This window comes from Acomys minous, assembly GCF_964271855.1.
Source record: "Acomys minous genome assembly, chromosome: 14".
Classification (NCBI taxonomy): domain Eukaryota; kingdom Metazoa; phylum Chordata; class Mammalia; order Rodentia; family Muridae; genus Acomys; species Acomys minous.
In genome coordinates this window covers 91,876,499-91,885,485 of record NC_140496.1, presented here as the reverse complement: position 1 = coordinate 91,885,485, position 8,987 = coordinate 91,876,499, and the positions used below count along the sequence as shown (strand labels likewise).

Below are 8,987 nucleotides of genomic sequence, written 5' to 3'. Positions count from 1 at the left end.
TGCACAGACCCAGGTCCAGTTTCCGGCACTCACGTAGCAGCTCACAACTCTCTGTAACTCCAGTTCTAGGGGATCTGACACACACACGCGCACACGCGCGCACACACACACGCGCACACACACACACGCACACACACACAGCCTGAACTTTGCAGTCACACCCTTTGTGCTCATGAGTAATGTAGGCAGTGGTGAACCCCACAGAGAATGGGAGTTAGGGACACAACCAACAGGAAAGAAACTTCATTTTGTTGTAGATGAATCTAGTAATTTACTTTTTAGAAAAAAGAGTCAATACAGAAAAGAGCAGTCTTGAGATTCTGCTGCGGCTGTCCATCACTCATGTTCTGACATCAGAGAAGGCATACTTCATCCTTCGGGAAATGAAGCTTGGGGTAAGTACTTCTGGTTTTAAAGATAGGAGAAAATTCTTCACACTTCTCTGGAAATGTTATTTAGCATGACTTCTTCTAATTAGAGCCATGCCTCCAAAATGTGCAATGATGAAAGAAAAAGACAGACATAGGGTGCTTTGAGATCACCTTTTCTTTCCCCGGAGATTCTTTGTTTAATATCTAGTCTGGCAGGAGGAACCAGTCACTGCACTGTGAAGATCTCAGTATCTGCAATGGTTTAATTTCTATACCCCGGATAAAACATTCTAACCAACAGTAACTTAGGAAAGGAATTCATTTCTTACATTTCTGGGCCACAGTCCATCATTGAAGGAAATTGGGGAAGGAACTCAAGGCAGGAACTTGGAAGCAGAAACCACAGAGGGACTTTGCTTGCTGGTTCAGTCTCTGGATATCTCACAGGCTCATTCTTAGCATGCTTTGTCATACACCCAGTACCACTTATCTATCTAGGCATGCTGCTGTCCTCTTACAATCTGACCAAGGTCTTTTTTTAATTGAGGCATTCCACTTAGATGGCAATAGGCTGTGTCAAGTTGATAATTATAAATAAATACCGCAGTGACAGGGAGATCCATAATCAAAAGCAGCAGCAGTACCATGTTCTGTGGCTAAGTCAGAAGGAGGTTGACTTGACAAATGTTTGGGGGCAGGGGGTCTTCACCACATTAACTTGAAAGGAAATCAGCATAGCATCCAACAGACAGTAAGATATCATGTTTATGTTGACCATTTTCAGCCTGGTGATTGTTGGATTTTGTCTTAGGTCAGCTTCCACAGAAGATGAGAAGACAAGGGTTGTGTGCAAAGGATTCTGTACCAGAGCTATCCAGAGGAACTTGAAGGAAGCAGGTAAAAGAGAGAAAAGAAAGCTGGGCCCAATTCCAAGCAAAGCTGCTTTCTCTGTCTGTCTCTGTCTCTGTCTGTCTCTCTGTCTCTGTCTCTGTCTCTGTCTCTGTCTCTGTCTCTGTCTCTGTCTCTCTCTCTCTCTCTCTCTCTCTCTCTCTCTCTCTCTCTCTCCATTTGCTTGCTTGCTTGTTTGTTCACTTTACATTCTTTGGCTCCTTTGAAGGGCAGCACTGGCCTGTAAATGTACTTCAGGGTTTGTCTCTCCTTGTAGACATCTTGCTGAGATCTTATCACCCCTGCCTTGCAAAGGGAGATCCTCGAAGGCCTGTGGTTTCTGTCATGCCAGCCAGCTGTACACTCTGGCTTCTTGGCAGAAAAGCAGCTCTCCACAAACAACTGTGGGTGTTAGACTGTAGGAAGAAAGTGCTAAGGCCAAAGGAAGAGCACTCAGAATCCAGTACTGGCAGAACCTGCTGCAAAAACTGCCACTAGTTCAGTCCTAAGTCAAGTAAACAAAATGTGACCAACAACTGTAACCTTATCATCAAACCCAGGCTTTGTATTCTTTTAAGAGAAAAGCTTCAAACACGGTCCACACTGCTCGCCGCCATCTTGGATCCACAGCAAGAAAATTTGCTCAACCATGTTCATAGCAGCCCTATTCATAATAGCCAGAACATGGAAACAGCCTAAGTGTCCCTCAGTAGAAGAATGGATAAAGAAACTGTGGTACATATACACTATGGAATACTATTCAGCTATTAAAAACAAGGAATTCCCAAAATTTGTGGATAAATGGATTGAGCTAGAAATGATCATAATGAGTGAGTTAACTCAGAAGCAGAAAGACTCAAATGGTATATACTCACTTATATCTGCATATTAGCCCAACGGGCATGTCCCACGAAAGCCTTCACTTACCAGGAAACAGAGACAGAGGAGAGGACATTCTAGTGGGACTCTAGATGTGAGATTCATGAGAGAAAGGCAAAGTAGAAGGACCCAGAGGGTCCTAGGAGCCTACAAGTAGAACATTATGATAGGCAGATTTGGGCACAGGGGTCCCACTCAAACTAGGCACCAGACAAGGACAATACAGGCGGTAAACCTTAAACCCCTACCCAGATCTAGACAATGGACAGAACACTCTCCACAGTAAAGTGGAGAGTGGGATATTACGTTCTCACACACTCTGGTGCCACACCTCTGACCATGTCCCCTGGATGGGGAGACCTGATGGCACTCAGAGGAAGGACAGCAGGTTACCAAGAAGAGACTTGATACCCTATGATCATATAGAGGGGGAGGTAATCCCCCTCAGGAACTGTCATAGGGGAGGGGAATAAGGGGAAAATGGGAGGGAGGGAAGAATGGGAGGATACAAGGGACGGGATAACCATTGAGATGTAACAAGAATAAATTAATAAAAAAAAAAAAAAAAAGAAATATAAAAAAAAAAAAAAAAAAAAAAAAAGAGAAAAGCTTCAACCTCATCATTTATTTTATTTTTGCAGAATACATGCTGCATGTGTTTCTAGAGTGCACACATATTTCCTATAATTAGCATAAACATTTAAATTTATACTAAAAATTCATTAAGTTTATTCATCATTATAAGAGTATATGCCTCTAGGAAATACACTTAGGATTAATTTATTTCTTTAGAGTACACCAATTCGGGTTCCTGATGATCCCATCAGAGGCTGGTGGATTCCTAAACACCTTCTGAGTTAAAGCAAATGAGCAAGTGGAAATGGCCAGTCAAGGTTCTCAATAATAGAAATAAAATAAATCAATTACTGTATATTTTAGAGTAGTTATTTATAATGTAATATCCCAAACTGCTGGGATATACAAGTAGTCACCAAAACTAAAAAAGCCACATGAAAATCACACATCCACTTAGCTCATCGGCACACGAAATAACAAAAAGGACAAATTCATTTCACCTGAGAATTGCATGATCCCTCTGCGGCAGTGCCTACTTAGGCTCCTCAGAGGTCCATAGTTGAGGATAGAAAACAAAGCCCTAAGCAGAGCAGGAAACAAGCCCATTTCCAAGATAAGTAAGCTATGTCTGTTTGGGTATAAAACCGAAGCAGGAAAAACATTATTAGTTGATTATATTTTCTTTACTAGATCAATTATCTCAAAACTGAAACTGTATGAAGGAAACAATAGTCATGTTCAGTGTCTTTCTTTCCCATAACCCCTCATGTCCGTCCTGCAAAGAAAGGTGGCGAGAAGACAGGCAGTTTAGCCATCAATGAGGTGGTGGCCCAAGAATACGCCATCAACATTCACAAACACATCCATGGAGTGGGCTTCAAGAAGCGTGTTCCTCGAGCATGCAAAGAAAATCAAGGAAACATGCCCTGAAGGACATAGGAACTCCAGATGTGTGCATAGATAGCAGGCTTAATAAAGCTGTCTGGCCCAAAGGACTAAGCAATGTTCCATATTGCATCTGAGCACATTTGTCCAAAAAACGTAATGAAGATGAGGATTAGCCAAACATGGCTAACTTACGTACCTGTTACCACATTCAAAAATCTACAGACGGTCGATGTAGTTGAGAATTATCCTACTAATATCAAATAAAGTTGCAGGACTGAAAAAAAAAAGAGTCGTGTACATTGGTAAGAAAAATTAAAAACACATTCTTCTGCCTGTACCTTCCTCTCTGATGGGTTAATTATCTAGAACTGATTATTGACTGATTGGCAATGTTGATCTTTTTACTTTAAACGTGAGCCTTCTGTGGGATTGCTCCATGAATATCACTGCAGTCCGTGTGCTTCACAAGGATACCAGACCATGAGTGTAAGTGGGACCTCTCCCCAACTCATTCCCAAGACTCAAGATGCCCTGAAGACTGCTTCCTACACAGAGGAGCTCTTTATCTTGATTAACAGATGGCACCACAGAGGCTAGTGGCGCAGCATTACTTATCATAGTAAAATAAGTCACAGTGACACATGTCATTAATCCCAACACTTTACAGGCAGAGCTGGGAGGATCTCTGTGAGTTCAAGGCCAGCTTCATCTATATAGTGAGTTCCAGATCAGTCAGTCTACATACTGAGAATCTGTCTCAAAAAAAAAAAGACAATAACAAAAATTAACTGAAGCCAATTATGGTGTAACACATACCTGTAATCTCAGTACTAGGGAGGCAGAGGCAAGAAGACTTAAAGTTTGAGGTCAACCAGAGCTATCTAGCACAATCTTCTCACGTCATCATCATGATATATAGTAATGATGGTAATGATAATAATAATGACAACAACAACAACAACAATAACAACAACAACAATAATAATAATAATGTAATAAAAATAAGGAGGAGGAAACATCCTTAATTCCTTCGTTTTGGCTCTGTCAAGTTAGTTGTCACCCTAAGGAGAAACCTTTTTAGCAGCCTAGACATTTAATTATGAACAATTCGGAGCTTGTTTTCAAGATACCAAATGTATACACATGCATTAACCCAGACATCTATGCGTAGATAAAATATAACTAGCTGAAGAGCTAATTCAGAGACATCCATGCTCCAGGATGAGACAGTCATGTGAAAAGGAGACCTCACCAGATCAGAGTAAAAATCACCGTTGTGGGTGCTATGATTTTCTTAAACACACTCAGAATACAACCAGGAGGCAACACTCAAATTTCATGAGCTGAACAAAAAATTCTTTGGTTTCCAAAATTCACCAAACTATTTTATCAGGTATTTGTGATTACTTTCCTCCATTAAACAATCCAAATTTCACCATGTGTTTTAATGCATCAGTATAATGGAGATATTCCTAAAAAATATCCATGACATTTTTTTTTCTGGTGTCCAGAGTGCTTACATGGCTCTGTAGCAGTAAAATGTAGCTAAGACAATGAGGTGTGTTTTTTCTATCCTACCCTTCAACTATTATTTCTCTTGTTTCACTTACTAAATTACACTTCCAAGATAGAAACTACCATACCTAATAAGGGTGGACCCATTTCGATGTCCTAAAACCTGACTTTCTTCTTTAATAGTGAAAAAAGGACACCATTTTATTCTAATGATTGTTACTCTATCTGCTCTTGAAAGGTTTTCAAACTTAAATCTCTTTTCTGTCCTCACCCAAATAGTCACATAATCTCTGAACTTGATTCTCTTTCCATACATTTCACCCAAACAATGGTTAAGATATGTACATACACCCATGGATACACACCAGAACACACACGTGTGTGCATGTGTTGTTCATATTAGTTATCAATAGCAGTCAATTTCCTTGTTGCTGTGACAAAACATCTGAGAAAAGAAACTTATGGCAGAAAGGGCTGATTTTGGTTACAGATTAAATTTACAGTCCATCCTGGTGTGGAAACTATGACACTACAGGTGTGAGGCAGCTGGTCGCATTGTGTCTGTCGTCAGAAAGCAAAGAAGGAGGTGGATGCTATACTCAGTTTGCTTTTCGCTCCTTAGTCTTCTTACCCAATTAACTCAATCTAGAATGCCCTCAGAGATGTATCAAGACGATTGTTTTCACGGTTTTTTATACAGAAAAGTTTGGAGGGGTGTCCTTAAGAGTGATGGGGTCTTTCTTGGCTTTTGATGACCTGCTTTGTCACACAAAACTTTCTGTGAGCCAGGACCCATCAGGCCCTTGTCTCACAACTTTGTGAAATGACATTCACAGACTGTGGAGGGCAGGGCTTAGGTAGAAACACTTTATTTTAAAGACCTTAAGAGAGGGAAGGTCAGGGCAGAACTTTAGTACAAAAGGAGAGCTTAGAGAAAATAGGGTTCACCAAGCTGTTGGTCTAAGGGCTTTTTAACTGACCTGTAGTAGACACTGGGGTGAGATAAAAGGGAGGCTGGTCAGTACTGTTGATCAATCCAAGAGGTGTCCAGGTACCCCTCGAAGCTCCAGGCATGCCTTCATGTGTAGCTGCCAGACAAGGGCAAGAATAGCAAGAGACCAAGAACCAGCACTCTCTTCTGGATGGCCGGCTCTTCAGCAAAGACATTCTTAGGATTACTATATTGGAGTCCCTGACCTGTCTGACCAGCTTCTGCCTCTGGTTGCTTTCAATTTTACATCCCATCAAGTTAGCAATGGAAATTAACCATCATATCAGAAAATGGTAAGTATCACCATTGAAAAGAGACTAGGTAGAGAACAAGAGAAGGTAAGATGATATTTTTGAGAAAATAAACTGAAATTGTAAGGATTCTGAGAAGAAAGTATCAGAGCAGGGAAAATAATTAACATGATTTATTCTGTGCCCTACACTTAGCCATCTCCCAATCTAGTTACAGAAGCACTAGAGTTACGTGCCTATGTGTGAAACGGTCTACTACATAGAGATACTGTAATTATTCGATAATATTTTAGTACTCCTAAGACTTAAAGGAGAATACAAAGATTCAAAGGATTGAAGTCATCAGGAAAATGTTTATGAAAGTGAGGGGCTTGAACTAAGCCTTCAAATAAGAGAGGTTTAGATGCAGAGAAGTCTGATGAAAGGGCTTTCTGGCAAAGGATACATCGCAGTGCAGACGTAGGTAGGAAGAGATGAGGAAAGCATGAGGCAGGAGGGAGACAGGAGGAGAGGGTGGGAGGAGGTCCCCCTCAGTCACAGTCATAGGGAAGGGGGATTGGGGTGAAAGTGGGAGGGAGGGAGGAATGGGAGGATGCATGGGATGGGATAGAAAATGAGATGTAACATGAATTATTTTATTTTTCAATAAAAATGTGTTGAAAAAAGAAAAAAAAAAAGAACTGAAAGAGGCAGAAAGGACATCTGCAGTGCAAGCTTGGGCTCTTCAGAGAGGAACGAGCTATGCGGGAAGCTTGTCTACTCACGCACCTCTCAGGTAGGACGGGAAGCGTCTCATTTAAAACTACAGCTTCACTGGACAGTGGTGGCATATGACTTTAGTCCCAGCACTTGGGAGGCAAAAGCAGGCAGATCGCTGTGATTTCGAGGCCAGCCTGGTTAAAAACAAAAAACAAAAAAACAAGTTCAGGACAGCCAAGGCTACACAGAGAAACCCTGTCTCAAAACAAAACAAAAACAAAAACAAAAAACAAAAATAAATAAATAAATCTATAGCATCACATCTTTTCCTCAAGTGTTGTTGTTTGTCTAAATGGATCACCTCAGGATGATTATGCAGACAGCTGTGTAGAGAAAAGAATATCTAATAAGTTTGTCTTTGTGGAGAAATAGAAATCTTCAAAACTTCGGGTTCAAAATTTAAAAATCTGAACAAGAATCAATCATTTTTCTTTCTCTATACCCGAAGGACAGTGGCCAGCCTGGGTTAAAGCAGAAGGAAGAAGGTCTGCGTATTAACTATAGGAATCACAAACAACAATGCGTCTCTGGATACTCTGAAGCTTCAAGACTGAGATAAATTGCATCTGTCAAGTCAAATAATCAGGTTCATGTTTAGTAAGCCAGCCTGTTCTTTATTCCTGAGGGAAATCAGAGGTAGATTCAGTGGCCTTCTCCTAAAGGGCCACCTTCCATGTGTCTATTCAAAGCAGAGAGCCATCCTTTGTCCTCTGAGACGGTAGACTTAAGATCTGTCTTCAGAACACAGCGACAATCCCTCTGCCTTGCCAAAAGCATGCAGAAAATAAATAATTCCCACGGTGCGTCTTGCTGGAGCTGATCCAGGCACAGGTGACATTTGCTATGCGTTAGTCTTTATGTTATTGCAGACTTCTGGGTCTTGTGTGGGCTTGAGTAAAGCCAGTGCCTATGAAAGAGTGATGCTAATGATGGCTGCTGGGATGTCTCACATTTGTTGTCTAATCCTCTGGCATTTGTGTTTCCATTCTGCTTTGCTTGGCTTTGCTTTGTTTGGCTTTATTCACCATCAAAGCTAGACTCTTTACACCATGGTACCCTGCCCAACAGGGTTTTTCTGACCCGGTTGTGATGACACAGGGTTCTAGAGACACATTTGCAAGAAGCTGAAGCAAAGGAAGAGGTAAGTGGAGTTCTCTACAGAACATGCATCTGTTGGAGCCAGGGACCTTTCAACGGAATGAACTCCAGACAGCTAGGTGCCTCCTTTGCCCTGTTCGGGCATGCTATCTACCAGTGGTGAACACCAAACAAATGGCCCCAGATTTGACACCATTTTGTACCCTGGAGCTTACATGTGAGACCTGAAAAATGGATAATCTGACCAGACCAAACCAGCATTCACGTGTGCTCTCATGAAAGCTATCTAAGTATCAAAGATGTCTTTCAACTTTTCCCTCTAGGAAGGACGCCATTTTAAAAAAAAATACATGCTGTTTGCATAGAACCTTTTAAATTTGTATCATTGTTTTGCTGTTGCTGCAGTTTTATGAAAAGATGTGGGTGCAGTGGTGGACATATGCCATCCCAGTACTCGGGGAGACAGAGGCAGGTGGATTTCTCTGAGTTCAAGGTCAGCCTGGTCTACAGACCTAGTCCAGGATGGCCAAGGCTACACAGAGAAACCCTGTCTTAAAAAAAAAAAAGAAAGAAAGAAAAGAAAAGAAAAGATGCCTGATTTGTTAGCAAAGTGAATTTAAAGATATATAAAATGCGTTATTTTCAAACTGGGTTGGAGGTGGAAAGGACCAAGAATGCTTCATCCTTGTAGTGGACACATGCATGGTATAAATATAATGTCAGCAAAGGAGAAAAAAATAAGCAGGACAGAATTACCTCTGCCTAACACAT

The 8,987-nt window shown here is 41.2% G+C and overlaps 1 long non-coding RNA gene and 1 pseudogene across 3 annotated transcripts; both read left to right on the top strand.

The window, feature by feature from the left end:
- Window positions 1-283: 283 nt before the first annotated feature.
- On the top strand, window positions 284-8,681 carry LOC311583892. 2 transcript variants are annotated; one of them, XR_014774708.1, is made up of 4 exons: window positions 284-395; window positions 1,183-1,268; window positions 7,038-7,134; window positions 7,572-8,681. It is a non-coding gene; the product is annotated as an uncharacterized lncRNA (long non-coding RNA). The 2 variants fall into 2 exon arrangements; XR_014774709.1 differs by having other exon boundaries at window positions 7,567-8,681.
- Window positions 3,339-3,866, top strand: LOC311583081 (large ribosomal subunit protein eL31-like; annotated as a pseudogene). The gene is made up of 2 exons: window positions 3,339-3,350; window positions 3,498-3,866. The product of its transcript is annotated as a large ribosomal subunit protein eL31-like (transcript).
- Window positions 8,682-8,987: the final 306 nt, after the last annotated feature.